Here is a 17838-nt window from a genome sequence, read left to right on the forward strand (position 1 = left end):
TTGTTCCGCGCGCAGATAGATGTGCCGCGCTGATAAGGCGCACAACCGATGGCGGAGGCGATAGGCGCTCCCATTTATTAACTTCAAACGTGGGAGCGGGGGAGGGCGAGGCGGGAGCGCGGCCTTGGCCGGCCAGATGGCTGTGAAGATAGGCCGGGCCGCGCTGGCGGGGAACACGGGGCGGAGCGCAGCTAGGGACCCCCGGCGCCCCCGGCCCGCCGAGGTTTCCTCCCGCCCGGGTCGATGGGAGCTCAGATAAGCGCCGGGGCCGGTCGGCCGGATGGCGATCTCCAACAGCGATAAGACGCCTTATCTACGGCCACCAGGCCCGGCAGGGTTGGAGGCAACAACAGCGCGGGGGCGGCGCGGCTGGGGCGAGTGGGGTCCTCCGAAGGCCGGAGAGGGGTGGAGGGGCATGCGTGCCTGGGTCCGTTTGGGCGAGTTTTCATCCCAAACACACTTCATTGCCAAGAAGTTGATTCTCCCCCTGCGGGTGGTACAGTCCGTCAAAATGAAAGAAAACTGACTTTGCAGCGGCCAGGAGGTGGGGGACACCCAACCCTGATTCCTATTAGATGGTGTGAGATACAGTCAGGCGGAACGAGAGAGGATGTTTTCCCCCTTGAGTCACGTTGGGGTTGGGGGTCTTCCTAGCAACTGGTAGGTATAACCTGCTTGCAGTTTTTGTCGTTGTTGTTGTTTTTGAGAAAAGAATCAGAGTGGCTTCCACTGCCGGGTTGAGGTTGGGGGAGCCCAGTGTACTAGCTTTTTTTGAACGGGTCCTGAAAATCAGAAGGGAACGTCTACTCGGACCTGCCTTGATTCATTCAGCAGGTCTTGATTGAGCACTTGCTGTATGCAAGCACTGGGTCACAGTCACTGCCCTGGGAGCCAGAGGTGGGGTAAGCGAATCGGAGGCAGAGGGAGAGCAGTGTGGGAAATGGGGGAGGGGGCAGATGGGGCTCTGCCTGCAAGGGGGGGACCTCCAGCAGGGGTCAGGAAAGAGCCCAGCATGGTGGTCCCTCCAGGGACAATGGGATAGCTTCAGTTTCCAGCTCTCAACACTGGGGACATAGAAAGCCCCCAGATCAGACTGGGGGTGCTGAGCCCCTTTGCAGTGGGAGGGTGCCCAGGGGCCATGATTCCAGATGGCAAGTGGAAACCAAGGACAGCCAGGCAAGGGGTTCCCGGAAGAAGCTCTACCGGTCCATGCGCCAGCAGCTGGTCCATGCCCCAGCAGCCGCTCCATCACAGGTGGGGGTGTTTTTCACACATCCTCAGAGTTTGATTAAGCAAATTATTGGTGGCCACAGGATGACTCATTCACTCCGAGCTTTAAGCTACCTACCCGCTCCCCCTAGCAGCCCAACGCCCACCTAGGGGCTGGCAGCATCTTCTGGCTGAGCCAGTTCCAGGGAGAGCCTGAGTGGGGCCGGAAGGGGCTGAGGTGGTCTCTATCTGAGTTGTTAGGAACTTAAGAGGGATCATCTTCACAGAGCCATGCACATCCCCTCCAGGTGTGGGAGGCCGAGGGAGTCGCCTGGTTCTAGGGGCCACCTTGCAATACCCACCACCGCACCATAGTGGCCGAGAAGCAGGGAGAGAGGGGGCTTTGGCTACACAGCTGCCCCTGACTGGAGCCCCAGCTGGTGGGCTGCGACCCAGACTGGGCTCGCAGGCCCTAAGGTTGGGCCTTCACACTGTCTCCAAGCAGTTCTTGGTTTTCCTGCGTCTGAGGGAAGACAGCTCTTTTGCTTATTAGGCAGTAACAGTGATACCAGTAGTAGCTACTGCTTACTCTGCGCCAGGCCACACGGTGTCTTAGAGTGGGTCCCCTTCTTACCATTTACCTTGTGGGGCAACGGAAGTGCACAGAAGTTCTCACCCAAGAAAATGACAGCTGGAGTTGGAAGGCTGGCAGCGTGGCCCTGCCCTGAGCAGCACACTGCTCAGAGGAGTGAGGAACCACAGCTCCTCACTTCTGTCTGCCTCTGGGCTTCCCAGCCTCAGTCTCCACAGCTGTGCAATGGGCCCCTGGGAGCAGAGGTACCCAGCAGTCTTTCCACAGCCCTGCCCTTGCCAAGTCTCCCACGGCTCCTTCCTGAGATGTTCACGTTGACAGGAGTGGGCTCCCAGGAGGCTTTAGCCAGCCCTGCCCGGGGCCTGAGCCCAGGTCTTATCCCGCCCACCTGACCAGCCCCTCCCCAGAGGTCACTGGGAGCCCAGCATGGCACCAGCACCGCCAGGGATTTAAATGGGTCAGTTGGGGAAGAAAGGAGGAGGGAACACGATGCCATTAATTGTACCCCTTATCTCCTGTTTCTATGCCAACCAGACGTTCCTGGGGCTTGACGGGCTCGTGAATAATACTCCCGGCAGCCTATCTGCCATCGACAGGCCTCCTCCTGGAGGCAGTTGTTGCCTTGCTGATGGGTATCGCCCCCCCACCCCCAAATAGACCCAGGCCTGTCCCCGCACGAAGGCCGGCCGGGCAGCGCTTGGGCGCCTGGCTGGCTCCTGCCCACCAGCCACCATCCTATTGGTTGTCCTGGCCCTGCTCCCCATTCCTGCAACAGCCCTGTCCCCATTTCACAGAGGGGGAGACTGAGGCCACCATCGCATATTCGCTCTCTGGACCTTGCCCACTGTTCCCTACTCTGGCAGGAGTGGCCTGGCCCCAGGAGGGTTGTAGAAGTGAGGGCCAACACCTGCCAAGTGGGCCTCCATGTCCTCGACTGTGGCAACGGGAGGCAGGTGGCCCCACGTGTAAGGACTCAGCTGCCCTCAAGCTGCATGCAGTGTGTACGGTCCTGTGAGGAGAGGAGGGCCAGCCCCCATCAGGGCTGACCCCTCACTGGGGCCTGGGCTCAAGCCGAGATCTGGAGGGTTTCTCTCTGGCTTCTCTTTTTACCCCCTTTTGGCCTCAGTTTCCCCGTCTATGCAATAGGGATGATGACACTGGTGGTCCCTGGGAATCAACGTGAAATACACATCACCTCAGACAGCTGCCAGCATCCCCATCCCCCTTCTCCGAGATATCTTTGTGGTCCATTGGTCAAGTCAGATCTGTGGTTTCCAGTTTATCTGTGAGAGACAAATCTCTTTTCCCAAACTGTCTCCAGAGAGTAAAACACATACAAGGACCCTGTCCAGGAAGTGGGCACCCCAGCCTCCCCCAGTCCTCTCACTCCTCTTCGTGGCTAGTTTTTCCCTCCAGCCATTCCAATGACAGCTTGCCGAACAAATGCCCAGGCTGTGCAAACCTGACATCAGTTGTCCTCTCTGAGCTGAGGTTTCACCATCAGAGAAGAAGGGCTGCATTGGGCATTGGCACCAATGTTCCTCTCTCCCCCACCCCTCCCCCCTCCCCCCCTCCCCCGCCCCCTCTTCCCCTCCCTGCCTGAGCTCTGGATGGGTTTGGACCAAGCCAGCCCAGAGTTGAAGGGCTGTGGGGTCAGGTAACCAAATGAGAGGACCCTAGGGCCTCCTGCATCCCTGTACCTACCTCACAGATGAGGAGCTGGAGGCCTGTAATGAACAGGGTCTTGCCGAAGGTACCCGTTCAGCATCAGTGTGGTGTCCCACCGTTGCCTCAGTTTGCCTACTGGTTCAATGGGCATATCCCAGCCCAGTGCCCCAATGAAGATGGCAAGAGGCTGGACCTTGAGTCCTGCCCCGCTCCCCAACTTTCCATTCCAGCCCTGTGGGCCTGCCTTCAGCTCCGGCATCACAGCCGCCAGCCCAGGGGCCTCAGGAGACATCTTGTGTTTTCTCACCTGTGGAAGGAGTGTGACCATGCTCTCGCAAGGCTGGGACACAGAGGCGATGAGCAATGCGTGTGGGGCATATCTGGCTCCCACATCAGAGGGGGGCTGTTGTTGCTGGGTGGCATATTGCTGCCACCCACCCCAGCCGTCCCTGGGGCCAACATGTGGGCTGAGGACAGGACCCTTTCACTCCGGGTCCCAGGGGTTCCATCTCTACCCCACCCCACCCGGTGCCCCGCAGCAGGGCATGGGAGCTCTGAGATCCAGGCCACTGGCCAGCCCTTGACTCTGCGTGGGCTGCCACATGGCCTAAGTCCTGGCCTTGCTGTGACCCTGTGGTCAGGGGCCTGTCTCCTGCCTCAGTTGCTGCTTTTGAAGTGGGAGCTTAATAAGAGCACCTCCTCCTGGGGCCTGTATGTGGGGTCCGTGAGATCCCAGATGCAAATTGTAAAGTGCTGTCCGGGGTCAAGTCTTGGGTGGACGTTGCAGCCTTGGGAGCTGCTGGCTGCACTGCTGATATTTTGCCAGAATTCCCCAGGGTTGGCCGTGTCACACAGAGTCCTGCCTCCTGTCTTCTTTTCCTTCATGTGTTAGTTTTTGCATTGGGGGTGAGCCACGGGCCACGTGCCCTGACTGCAGGACAGGGCTGGTTCAGGCCCCCTCAGTCCCTTTCCAGCCCAGATATCTTACCTGCTGTTAATAATCATCAGCCTTATGGACTGACCCATCTTACAGGCAAGAAAACTGAGGCCCTGGGAGGCAGTGACATGCTCAAGACCTTGTGACCCAGGAGCTGGGGTCTGTGGGCCCCAGAGGTGGGCCCAGGTTTCTCTGGGCACTGCCCACACAGCCCCCAGCCACCGGCCCTGCCCTCCTGAGTTGTCCTGTGTCCTCCTGGCCCAGCCCCGCCTCCCCCCTCCTCTGGTCTCCTGTTTGGGAGAAGGCAGCGCCCGCTCGGACAGGAATGTGGTGGCTGACCTTGGGCCAGAGCCGGGCAGATAGGCAGGCCCCTCCCCTCCCCTTCTGTCCCTCCGTTCTGCCTCTCCTGGGCCTGCTGGCCGGGGAGTCACGGTTTCTGCTCCCGTGAAAGAGGTGATGGGTGTGATGTGAGCTTCCGTGAGCCCCATACCGTTGGAGCTCAGCCCTGGCCCAGGTCCCCAGGCTGGTCCAGGGACAGAGACCCAGCCAGCCAGACTCGACTGGGGTTCTCAAACCATTTTGCACCAGAAAATGGAGGATCAGAGAGGGTGGGTGGTTGCACCAGGGCCACACAGGACATGAATGATGTGGAGAGGGGATCAGAGGGGCAGTCTGTGTAACCCCACGCCAGCTCCTGGGCACCCCCAGAACTAGGATGCATGTTGAACCCTGGGCAGGAGGGGCTGGCCATGGTGGGGGCTCTGTATGCAGGTGGCAGCAGGAGCACCCCGGGGGCGGGGGGCTCTTGGGCTCTGCAGGTCCGCAGACATCATGCTGCCTTCCTGAGCCTCAGTGTCCACCTCTGCAGCGTGGGGATGTCGTGGAGACACTGGGCTGGGTGCATGCCCAGCCCCTGCCCCGAGCCTCAGTTCCCCTGCAAGGTTTCAGTAGAACCATTATGCTGAGCTCACAGGGCAGCGAGGCTGGCAAGACCTGACGGCAGAAGTCCAGCCTGGGCCAGAGCCCCTGCGTCGTCTGTGTCATTTGGCAAAGTTAAAATGAAGAGGGGGATGACATCCCCCCACCTCCCTTGCCCTGCTTCCTGCCAGTTCCTCTTGGCTTCTCACTTAAAGCCGTCCAGCTTTCCTGACCTGCCACGTGCACCTGCCGCAGCCTCCTGCGTTAGTCTCCCTTTTCTCCACCCTGCAATATGCAGCAGGAGGGAGTCCTGGGCGCAGGAGCGGGAGAGGGTGGGGCCACCGGACAGGGGTCTCGGCTCCGTCCTGCAGTGGGCAACGGGGAAGAGCTTCCCAAGGGCCCACCCCACAGGTCATCCAGGATACTGCTGCGTTCTCAGCCCTGCTCTGCTTTTCAGGCACCCCTGGCATCAGGCACTTGGCCCCGTGTAATGGGAGAGAAAGCCACAGCATCCTCGTGTGACCCCCGCTCATGGGGCCCCAAGCTCATCCTGAGACCACCAACAGTGTGGGCACTGGTCATGACAGCAGGCGTTAGCTGAGCACCCACTAAGCCCCTGCTGGGTGCCCAGCTCTTGCAGCCGTGAGCTCACAACCTGGGCTCAGCAGTTAGCTCAGTGCTCAGAGGGGAAACTGAGGCTTAGAGATTGGAAAGGTCATACTCCGGACGGCAGCTCAAGCTTCCCACCCTGGAGGGAGCAGAGGATGGTGACGGTCGTGGTGTCCCAGTCCAGAGCTGTCCCTGCTGGGTCAGCACCAGGGCGTGGTGCCACTATGTTCAAGTCCAGGAAACTGAGGCCTTCCCGCAGTTCCAGAAAGCATCCAGCTGTGGTCTCCTTGCTGGCTCTGTGACCTTGGGCCAGTCCCTTCCCTTCCTGGGCCAGAGAAGCCGCAGCCCAGCCCCCAGCTGCAGGAGGGAGACCAGAGCCAGGACTGCACTGGCACCTGGTGACTGAGCCCACCTGGGGCAGTTCCCAGTCACACGGGGCCCCCGGGTGAGCCCCTTGCTCTGCACCTCGGCTGTAGTGTTCCCCAAGGAGTGAGTGGCCATGGGGACCCCTGCTTCTAAATGGGCAGAGGTGTTCTGTTTATGAGCCCTGGTGCCCCATCCCCCAGGGTGTCCCACGTCGGGACCTGCAGGCAGGTGGCAAGCCCTCAACATTTTAGGGCCATGCTGAGCATACCCCGAACCCCAGGTCAGGACTGGCAGGGGTAGAGCCCACCAGGGCTGTTTTATTACTGATGCTTCCTGCTCCTGGGGCTTGGAACCTGGAGAAGGCTTTGGGGGTGGGCGGGGTGGAGACCCTGAGGGCTGCAGGCAGGAGGGCAGGCTGCTTGCACCCCGTCCCCGCCTGCCATGCCTCCACACACCCACCCTTTTCATGTCATAGGCCTGGTGTGGCTCAGGAGGGCCGAGGCCACCCAGCCCCACTGGGACCCTGAGGTGGCCTGCTGCCTCAGTTTCCTCTCCTGCACAGGATGTCTATGTTCCGCTCCACCAAAACTGGATGTTTTCCCAGAGAACAGAGGAACCCCCTCCACTTACTGCGGGGGCCTTGATGGTCAGGGTTCCCCGGGGGCCCCAGCCAGGTCCTCCTCTCCATCCCGGCTTTGCCGGCCTGGGCCTGGGCTGCCCGAACTGTCTCCTGGTCCAGGCCTCTGGCGGGCGCAGGTTTCAGCTCCTGTGATAACTGGAAAGTTGAACTGGCCCCATTACCGCGCCGAGATGGTTGGGGAGATACGGCCTTGATAATGGGGGAGATATGGCGTCTCCGTGGCCAATAGCCCAGCCTCTCCACCCATTAACATTCCCCACCAGCGATCCCTCCGCGCTATCTCCTCCATTTCCACTCCTCCCGCAGATAAGAATGGAAATTCTGACTTCATAGCTCACTGATTAAAGTGTCTGGATTTCTTGATAATACACAGATAAATTATGTTTTTGAAAAAGAAGGTAGGGAGGAGGGTGGGCAGGGTGGGAGCCATCTCTCCCAGCCTCTCCTGGCCCCCCCGCGGGCCATGAACCTTGGCATGTCCGGCCTGCACCTCCCAGGCCTCTGTGTGAAGACGGTGTCCTGGGGCCAGGGTAGCAGGAGTGGTGTTGGGGGGAGTGAGGGCCGAGGGGTGCCCTCATGGGGACGGAGTCCTCACCAGCTCCTCGCCAGAGCTGGACGTCTGGACCATCCGCCTGGCGCCAACTCCTGGGACATATCTCTGGGCCTCAGTGTCCTCTGTCTAGTGGGCCAGGTGTAGGATGAGAATGTGGGAAATTTGCCTGTCTGGGTCTCTGCTCTCTCTCCCCGACCCCTGAAATGGGCCATGCCTGGTTATATAGTAGGTGCCCCGTAAATGTTGAGGGACCCAGTGGGGCAGCTGTCTCCCCGCCCTGCCATCAGAGGCCTGCCGGCCGCCACATGTGACAGCTGGCGCCCAGGTGGGGCTGAGGTGCCATCTCCGCGTCTGTCTGGATAAAGCCGCCTCCTTCAGCTGATCCGAGATCCAGCGCTGATGGTGTGATGAGCGCGATTAGGGCCGCCATGGGGCTAATCCTCCAGCTGAGGGACAGGTGCGGCAGCCGTGGGGGAGGCGGGGGCGGGGAGAGGTGGCCAGGCACCCCGCCCTCTCCACGCAGAAAGCCAGCAGAGGGGCTGCCTGGGGCTCCTGGCAGGCGTGGGACAGCTGGCCGTCTTCCCTGCTCTTTGCATTTATTTTTTAAGCACCTCTTGAGAAATGAGATCCTAGAGGCAGGAGGCCTGACGGGATAGTCAGTGACATTTCTCGGTGAGTCAGGGGCTCCCCACTTCCCATCCAAGTGGAACCCTTGTTAGCTGACAGCTCCATTCACTGCTTGTTGCATGCCAGGCCTGGACGTGACCCGTGTTCTGTAACATCCTCCCGACATCCTGGCAGGGGCCCCAGCGACCTCATTTTTTTCTTGGCGGACTCGAGGCTCAGAGAGGTTCCGTAACCCAGCCAAGATCACACAGCAGAGGAGGGAACCGTAGGGACCTGAGGTGGAGGCCTGGTCAAGGTCTGGGTCTCCATCCTGGAGGTTCTCAGGGTGTTGGTACCCGTGGGCTTCCACCTGCCCTAAGGGGGCTGCCCGATAATTGGGAAGTGCCCGGACACAGAGAGTATGAGGGCCGCACAGTCCTTTCCAAGAGTGGGTGGGGGATGTCGGGGCGACTGCTCCCGCTTACATGTGGGGGTCATTTCATCTGTCCTCAGAAAATAGGCCCCTTTGGTGACTATTTGGTTTCTTTCTGTCTTTGGGTTTTATTTCGTTTCAGTATTCTAAAGGAAGTCAGCTGTTTCCAGTAAAATGGATGCATATGTGGGGGAGGGGGCCCAGAGTGGTGGGCGTTGTCTAAGTTTGAACCCTGCCCCCCGGTGGAGGGGGGCATGGGCAGGTGACTCACTGCTTCCTCACCCGTGCTGCGAAAGGCAGGATTGCACTATAGCCTCCTCGGCCTTTGAGGGAGGAGAGGGGGAGAGGTAGGGAGAGCATCCTGGGTCCCATGCAGCCAGACGTGGGGTTCCCTGGGGCGCCTGCAGGGGCCAGGGTCCCCGAAGCCTCCCTGCTGGCGGCAACTCCTCCTCCATCCTGCCAGCATCCTTCCGGGGTGCTCTCAACAGCAGCCTGGGGGTTCCAGAATGTCTGTCCCGTGGGCCCAGCAGTCCTCCCCTCGGACCCTCTGCTTTCACCAGGGCCAGAGAGAATGTGGGGGTGGGGAGGGGATCCAGCCTGCCCATCGCTGTGTTCATAGGCACTTCCCTGTCCTGAGCCTCTGTTTCTACGTCTACAAAAACAAGGCTGAAGACACTGAGGCCTGCCCTGCAGGCACTGGGCTGGGAGTCAGTGGCTTCTTTGGTCATCTCCCTGAGGGCCCCTGTGCCCACCTAGCCCTACCCTCCCGGGGCTGGCAGGACTTCTCAAGGAAGGAACTCTGTATCCACTCTCCAGATCCTGGGCCCCAGCATAGCCCAGCTGTGTCATCTCTCTGGGCTCCCTGCCCTCATCCTAGAATGGGGGTCAGCCTCCTCGGGGCCCTTTTGGCATGGCTGGTGAGAGCGAACTGGGTCCGCTCTTGAGAGCAGGTGCTCCCCTGCATTCGTCACCCACCGCAATGCTGACATGGACCCTGGGGACCCCAACCTCTTCCAGCCAGGGGCTCCGGGCCTGGGCGCTGGGTGTGTTAAAGATGCGGAAGGAGCACGCCTGAGAGGGAGGCCCCCAGCTCAGGTCCCAGCGTGGGGGTGGGGTGGAGGTGTGTTCCGCCCTGCCCCCCAAGCAGAAAGAAAGAAAAGGGAACTGCGATAGGAGCCGATAGGCCTGGTGGTAGAGCAGCCCTATCGCGTTATCTATCTGCCTGCCGCTCCCAGCGGTTCTGTTGTTTCCTCTTATCTCACCCACCAAAATGCCAGGAACAAAGCCTGTGCACACACACACGCACACACCCGCCAGCCCACCACCCTGCAACTCAGAGCCACAAACATGGTGCCACCAGATCTAAGGTGAAAGCCGGAGGACTGGGTCCTCGTAAAGCCGTCATCAGTGTCGTCACCACTTTGCAAGGAAGCCAAAATATAGCCCTCCCCGAGACAAGACGAGGCAGCTAAAAATAAGATTGGCCCTAGAGGGCCTCCCTGGAGGGAAGGACTCAGCCTTGCGGTGGGAGCCAGACTGGAAGTGAGGTCCCAGCTGTGCTGCTGCGTCCTGGCTGTGTGACCTTGGGTCGGTATCTTTCCTGATCTGAGTCATCATAATGGGTAGGAGGGGGAGGATTTAAGGAAGAGCCCGCACCATAACCAGAGTTCTTATGCAGCAGGTGGCCCTTTGGGACCCAGACTTGAGGTTAAGACAGGTCACCCTGAGCCCAGCACCCACCCACCCCACCTAGAGCCTGCTCCCCCACCCCCATCAGAGCCCCAGCCCTTAGCGCTCAGGCTCCCCAGAACGTCCGGCAGAGGCAGTCTCCCCCAGAGGTAGCCCCCACTCCAACCTGCCAGGTCCCCCAGTACCCGCCGGTCCCTACAGTCAGGTAACCGAGATCCTAACCTGTGTGTCCTCAGCCAGTGGAAACGCGGCATGCAAATGAGCAGGAATGAGCGCCGGGGATTGGCTGAGCACTGTGGGAGGAGCGGCCTCCTCAGTGGGCGGGGCCTCCAGGGGAGCCCTTAATATGGGGAATAGTGTCCTGGGCAGGACCTTTCCCCAGTGCTGGAAACCCCAGTCCAGGCCTCACATTAGTCTGGACGTTGGGGGGGGATGGACAGGCGGGCCTTTGGGTGACCTCCTGCTGACCCACAGAGCCCAGACCCCCACACCCTGAGTTGGGGGCCCAGGACTTAGGTGTTCCTGGGATCAGGGCAGCCAGCCGACTCCCGGATGGGAACACGGAGTTCAAGAGCAGGGCGGGACAGCTCAAGGCCGGCCAGCTCCCCCTCCCACTGCATGTGTCTGGGGCACCTCCAGACCTGATGTGAGCTGCCCCCTCTCCCTCCGCACTGCCCACTGGGATCCTCATCTGGACTCTCACTCTGCCAGCTCCATGTAGCCCCAGGCTGGAGGCAGGGGCCTCAGCATCATCCCGACGCATCACAGACCAACCCTTTGGCCAAAACTGCTAAGTGGTCCGTAAGGCAGGCAGACCTGGCCTGGCTGCCTCCAGGGTGTCTGTGCGCTCCCTGGGGCTTGCCCTGGGGCTTGCCCTGTCCGCACAGCGAGAGCTCACCCAGTACCCTGTCTGGTGTGGGGGCTTCTCTCCTGTCTGTGGCTGAGTATATTCTGGAAACTGGGGTTCCCTGCAGCTCCCATCCTAGAAGTTTACACGACAATGGACCATGTCTCTAGGAAGCAATCAAGAAACTTTGGAGAATTCTCACCGTGTTGAGGGCAGTTTGCATCCCCTGGGATGTCTTGTTGGCAAGATGGGGCCCAGAATCCGGCCAAGGCCCCCCCGGCTCCCACGGCACCCACAGGGCTCCATGACCTGAAAAGCAGTCACAGGCGTGGGTGTTTTTCAAAAATGCTTAAGTGGAAAATTGAGGTGAGGAGGGAAGGAGTTTGGGCTGAGATCAAGGAGAAGGAAGCGGGGAGGGGGCCTTTGGACCAGAACTGGAGTGCCGCCGGGTGACTGCAGCAGAGCTGCTCTGTCTCCCCCGACAGTGCAGGGCATACAGCAGGCACTCCATACATGCTCCCTCGACTGAGCTTCCCTGGCCCAGGGGAGCAGAGTGAACCCAGGGAACAAACAGAGCTGGAAGAGGGAGCTGTCGTGGGTCATGGCCACCTGGGATGTGGACACGTGGGTCATGGGCAGGGCTGAGGCTCGCTGCTTCAGGACACCTGGGAACGGACAGGGATGGACAAGAGACATGCAGAGGTGCACAGTGTGTGTGGGGCAGAGGGAACAGCAGCCCTACAGGGAGACAGACAGCTGGCTGAGGGGAGAGGATGCTGGCTGAAGGGGGTGTATCCAGGCCAGGGAAGCCTGGCCCCTATTAGGAGAGACCAGCAGGGCTGGGCCATGACCGGCCACAGAGATTTGCCCAGGACCGGTCAGCGCACCCCACCGCCCTCGTGGACTCGATGCCCTCCCCAGCATCCCCAGCCCCTACCCGTGGACACAGGACCATACCCCGCCGAGGCCTGGCCTGTCTCCCAAGCTAGCATGTGGCCTGGGGCAGCATGGTGGGGCAGGCTGTGGAGGGGTGTGTGTCTGAATCCGTAAGGGAGGGAACAGGCACTCAGGTAGCCCCACTATTGCTTGTGGTGATAGGTGGCAGACCCACATGTATGTGTGTGTGTGTCTGTGCTTGGTAAATTCACGTGATGTGAAACACCGTGTATCCATTTCAAGTAACTCAGTGGCAGTAAGTCATTCACAAGTCCATCACCACTTTCCATTTCCAGAAATTCTCCATCTTCCCAATGAGGCTCTGTCCCACTGAACCCTGACCGCCCCCCCACCCCCCCAGTCCCCTAGCCCCCGCAGCCTCCTTCTTTCATCTGTGAACTTGAGGCTGATGGTTAACTTCCACTTTACACCTGAGGAGCCAGGCTCAGGGTGGTGAGTGGCCATCTGGTATCCCCGCCCCCAGCTTCCTGGATGCTGTGGCTCCAGGCCCCACAGGCTCCACAGGAGGTCGGGGCTCAGGCCCTGCACAGCCACCAACTCCCCGTGGGCCCCGGAGCCCAGCCACTTCTGGCCTCGGTTTCCCCATCTGTGCAGTGGGGGCAGAGGGGATTGGGCTACTTCTGACCAGGCACACCAAGCAGGAAAAGAGGCCCTGCCCCCAAAGGACTGTGCTCCTTCCTCCCTCACTGCATGCCATCCCCAGGTGCTGGAGAAACACCCACGGCGCTGGCCTCGAGTCTGGACACTAGAGTCTCACAGGCCCAATGCGCATCCTGGTCCTGGCTCTCCAAGCATCCAGAAGGCCTACCTGGAGGAGGAGACACCTGCCCCCGCCCTCTGGGTTCCTGGAACCCAGAGCCCAGGTGGGTGCGGGAGTCCCCGTGGCGAGAGGGCCCTCTGCAGTGTGGGACCAAGGCAGTTGTGCCTGGGGGCAGGTCTGGCCATGGGCCTCTTGGGGCCGCAGCCCCCAGGGGTGAGAGTTGAGGAGGGCTTGGCGCCCAGCCCATGCCCCCCAAGTCTCCCACCCCCCATCAGATGGCAGGGCCTGTCACACGGAGCCCCAGCCGGGAAGTAGTCTGCCTCTACCCGTCTGACGCAGGCTGCGCGGCGACGGCTCCATTAGCCGCGGCCCCGCTCCCATCTGTCAGCCTTATCGGCCCATCTGGAGAGAATCTCTCCGCGGCCCCGTCCTCGTCCTCGGGCGCTCCTCCTGTCCTCTCCTCCCCCGCCCCCCGCCTGCTCATGGCTGTGCCACAGCATCGGTCACCCTTCCACACGCCACGGCCTTGACTGCCGCTCCTGCCCCGCGAGTGGCCTCACGCCCTCCTCCTCTCCACCAGTCATCCGTGGGGTCTCTGCCACACACGCCAGTGTGTTCTGGAAAACCCCAGCCCTCCCCCCACCCCCACCCCTGGCCACGTGGTCTGCACCCCTCCCCCAGGAGCGTCCGTAATCGTAATCGGTTCTCCAGAGTGAAACAATCTCGCGTAATCTATCAGCAGCTATCAGGCCCATCGGAGGGCTGGGAGTGGCCAGGCCCAGAGATGGCGCCAACCTCTAGCGTTGATAAAGTTTCCGAGCTCAGCGGTGATGAATGTTGAGTAAGTGCAGGCCGCCGGTAGGATGTGGACTTGGCAGACGCGGCTCTGGCTGAAACCAATCTCTCCTCTATCAGCCAGGCTGGGCTTTCTCAGGCCCCGCGCTTTCTTCCCGCCCCCTCTGCCTTGCCCGCCTGGGCCTCTGCCCCCAGGGACCAAGGTGGGGGACCAGCCCACTGGCCCTGATCTGAGAGACGGGACAGGCTCCAGGCAGGGAAGAACCCAGAGCCGACCTGAGAAGGTGGCAAAGAACCAGGGGCAGCCTGGAGGTGGCTGCCGGGCCATGGCAGCCGCTACCTGGGGTCCTTCCTGCAGTCCAGGGTCCACATTCTGCTGTGTCCCACAGTGCTGAGAATAAACCCTGATTGGCCGGCCTCTCTGCCTCTCTCTCGGCCTGGTGCTCCATCCTCGGCTGCAGCAGCCAAATCACCAAACTCTTCTCCAATCCCGGGATTTTGCACGGGCAGTTCTCCCTGTTCACAGTCACAGCTTAAATGTCACCTCCTCCGAGAAGCCCTTGGTGACCACTCCATACCCACCCACCATTCTTTTTCCTGCACCCTTCCTGGCCCTTCATGGTATCTGAGGTGTGTCCCTGGTCTGGGCCTGTTTGCCCACAGTTAACCCAACATGTGGCAGGCCTGGTGGAGGGAATCACGGTGCTCCTGGGAAGGACACCCCCATGCAGGGGGGATCTTTATCTCCTGAGAAGCCTTTTCCTGTCCACCTTCACGGCAGCTCTTCAAGGTCCATGAGTGGCCCCCTGTCTCTACAAACAGGGACAGCGGGTTGGGGGCGTTGGGCCTCGGGGAGAATACAGGACTCTGGGAGGGAGAGCACATGGCAGCCTGTCCACTACCCCAGATGCAAGGCCTTGGGCAAGTTTCTTTACTTCTCTGTGTCCTGGTTCCCCCACCCTCCCCGGAGAATTGGGTCACATCAGGGGTCGTTACAAGTGTCATGATGGTTGTGGCATTGCTCCTCCCTGGCAGAGATCCCAGAGCTGCTCGTGGTCCTGCCTGCCCAGTGCAGCCTTGAGGGGTGATGCGTGTGTGTGGGCGGTGTCCAGTCATGGTCCTTGGACAGGGGCAGTTAAGACCCCCAAGCTCACCTGTCAGCTCCAGGCTGGCTGCAGGAGGAAGTGATGGTGGCTGGGCTCAGGGCCCCGTGGGTCTTGGTGTCCTATTTCCCACAACTCCTCCCTGCCCGCCTGTAACCCCCTACTCACCAGGACTCAGAGACCCAGGCAGGGCCGGCCAGCTTATCTTCCGCCAGTGGGGGCAGGTGGCATGCTCAGGGCTCCCGGGACTCATTCCCTGGTCACACCCACCCCCCAACAAGCAGGCTCAGCCCCAAGGCTCCCCTCTAGGGCTAACCAGATGCCCCCATGCCCCACCACTGTGCCCTGGCTCCTCCCCTGGGGGCCCCGTGGCCCCCAGCCTGTTCCCTTCCCCCACCCATTATGTGGTCACCAGAATCCCTGAGCACCAACTGTGGGCCAGAGCTGAGGGTGTCCCAGTCTCGGGGCTCAGACAGAGGAGGGGTGATGGAACAAGTGTGCCATGAGGAGACAGTGCTGCCTTGCCAGAGCCAGGGGCAGGCAGGCACTGGTGTGGTCACGGTGGGCCATGGCCCATGGGAGGTCTAAGTGAGCATCACCAGGAACCAGGGACGGGGAGACAGGTGGAGACAGTCACTCAGCATCCGTGCTGACGACCCCAAGAGAGAGGCTGGGGGAGCTGGCGAGTGTGGCCAAGGTTAGGGAGGAGGCCTGGGGTGGTCCTCCAGGCTCAGCAGCTGCAGCAGACAGCAGGGCTCCCGTGTCCGGGGCTGGGGAACAGGGGATCCCCAGGAGTGGGCCTGCTGGGCTCACTCTGCACCCCCCACCTACCCCCTCTGCTGTCTTCTGGGCACCCAGGAATTCCCTCCACAGCTGACAGCCCAGCTGGACCTCCTGCAAGGGCGTCAGCACATAAGTCGGAGGGTCCTGGGAGTGGAGACAAGGAAGCTGGGATCAGGACCCTATGGCCAGAGGCTGGGTCAGCTGAGGGTGTGGAGAAGTGACTGAGAAAGGTGTTCGATGCCATAAAGGGGCTAAGATTGACCCCTGCAGAGCTTTGGGGAGAAGCCAGTGGGCATTTGGGCTGCTGGAGTATTTGCACAAGCCTGAGCCATGGGAGGCCCGGGTTTCATTTGAATTATGTAGGACTGTCCTGTTCCTCTTTCTTTTCCTTTGGCTACAAGGGGTCTCACTTGCAGCATGCAGGATCTTCCCTGTTCATTGTGGCGTGAGGAATCTTTAGTTGCAGCATGCGAACTCTTAGTTGTGGCATGTGGGATCTAGTTCCCCGACAAGCGATCGAACCCGGGCCCCCTGCTTTGGGAGCATGGAGTCTTAGCTACTGGACCCCCAGGGGAAAAGTGAAAAGTGAAGTCGCTCAGTCGTGTTGACTCTTTGCGACCCCATGGACTGTAGCCTACCAGACTCCTCTGTCCATGGGATTTTCCAGGCAGGAGTAACAGAGTGGGTTGCTATTTCCTTCTCCAGGGGATCTTCCAGACCCAAGGATCGAACCCAGGTCTCCTGCATTGCAGGCAGATGCTTTACCCTCTGAGCCACCAGGGAAACATGTCTTTAAATGAACAGGCTTCCAAAAGTTGAGTGATACCTAAAAGGACGAATGTCACTATATGCGAAAGCTATCTCCTTGCAGTGTTTTAATTTGTTAAAAGCTGGGGTAGATCACGGCACTCTATTCCTAGGAGTGTGGGGCCCCCATTCCTAGAGAGTATGGCCCTGCTAAGCTCGGTTCTGAGCACCCAAGTCCCTCCTTGCCCTCCAGTGACCCAGAGTGGGTTGTGACAGCAGCCAGCCACCTCCTGGGCCTGCCTCGCTGGGGACACCGTGCCCGCCAGCACCCCCAGGGTCGATCTGGGTGCCCTGGGGGCTAGAAGGCCTCATGGGTCAAGTCCAGCTCTCAGCCTGGAAGCAAAGGCAGGTGACCCACCGCTCACAGCACCACAGCCATGGAGGGGGGCTGCGCCGAGGGTGGCCCTCGCCCACACCTGCTCCTCTGCAAGGAGTTGCGAGCCCCCCAGTGTACGGTGCGCCTGAGTGCGTCCTGCTGACCCTTAGCGGGAGTCAGTCTGTCCCCCCGACCCCCGTCTCCTCTGTCCTCAGGGCCATGCCCTTCCTGGGCAGGTCGGGGGCGGGGGGGCGTGCCAGGACCAGCGCAGGAGGGCGGCTGGGCCCAGGCCCCCAGCGCACAGAGGTTCAGCCCCTCACTGTCCCATCCGCAGGGCAGGCTGCCCACTCAAAGAAGCCAAGATTATCTCGCCAACATCCTCTTTGTGGTCGCCCTGGCTGTCAGCGGGGCCTGATCCTGGGTTGATGGCGGCTGGCGGGTCACCGCGGGGGCGTGTGCGCCCCTCCCAGTCCTAGCCTCCAGAAGACCAAAGGCCTCTCTGCACTCGCAGGGAGCCATCCCATCATCACGGCTGTGGGCACACCTTCAGCCTGGGTGCAGCAGCCCGCTAGGCCGACTGCGGCAACGTCTTCCGAGATGTGGTCTGCAGCAGGGTCGGGGGTCTCCCTACTGGGGGCACTGCGGGGCAGCAAAGCATCAGAGCACCCCACCCCGGGGAGAATTGCAGACAAATGTGAGGCTGCAGGGCCGACCTGGACTTGGTGGGGGGTGGGGGGGGTGGGGATCTCACAGAGGGAGGAGGAGGCCTCAGCTGGGCGGGGGGTGGGACATCGTGGCCAAGGGCCCCTGGCGGGAGGGTGGGTGTGGGAGGACCCACGGGCGCCCAGGCTCCCAGCCTCCTCCAAGGGGCCTGTGCCTCTATGCTGTGCAAGCCTCTTAGGGCCCAGGGGCCGGGACCCACCTCCCTACTGAGTGTTGGCAGAGGTGTAAGAAGTCCTGACTTAATGGGACCCTCCAGGCCTTGGTGATCTTCCCTGGGCCCGAGACTCTGTCTCTACCCCGCTGCCTACCGCTGTGCCTCTTTCCTGCCTGGGCTCTGAGGCGTGGGACAGCCCTGCCCTTCACCCTGGCCCCATGCGCCAGGTCCGCCCTGCTCGCCCGCCCCGGCCAAGGGCTCCTCTTCTCACTCGCTTTGCTCCATCCAACTCGGCTTGGCTCCTTGTGAGAACTGGGGGTGAAGGAGGGGTCATGTGGCCCCAAGGGGCTGGGGCAGCTTCTGCACTCAGGGC

At 61.1% G+C, this 17838-nt stretch overlaps 1 protein-coding gene across 3 annotated transcripts in view; it reads left to right on the forward strand.

Annotated features, from left to right (window-relative positions):
- Window positions 1-17838, forward strand: part of ZFPM1 (zinc finger protein, FOG family member 1) — a 65588-nt gene that overhangs the window by 6572 nt on the left and 41178 nt on the right. Inside the window, exon 2 of one of the 3 annotated variants that reach the window (XM_043898266.1) lies at window positions 12728-12887. The exons of the other annotated variants lie outside the window; for them this stretch is intronic. The gene's annotated coding sequence lies outside the window, so the exon portion shown is untranslated. The remainder of the gene's footprint in view (window positions 1-12727; window positions 12888-17838) is intronic. 3 annotated transcript variants of the gene reach the window in all.

The sequence above is a fragment of the Cervus elaphus genome, chromosome 4, assembly GCF_910594005.1.
Source record: "Cervus elaphus chromosome 4, mCerEla1.1, whole genome shotgun sequence".
Lineage (NCBI taxonomy): Eukaryota > Metazoa > Chordata > Mammalia > Artiodactyla > Cervidae > Cervus > Cervus elaphus.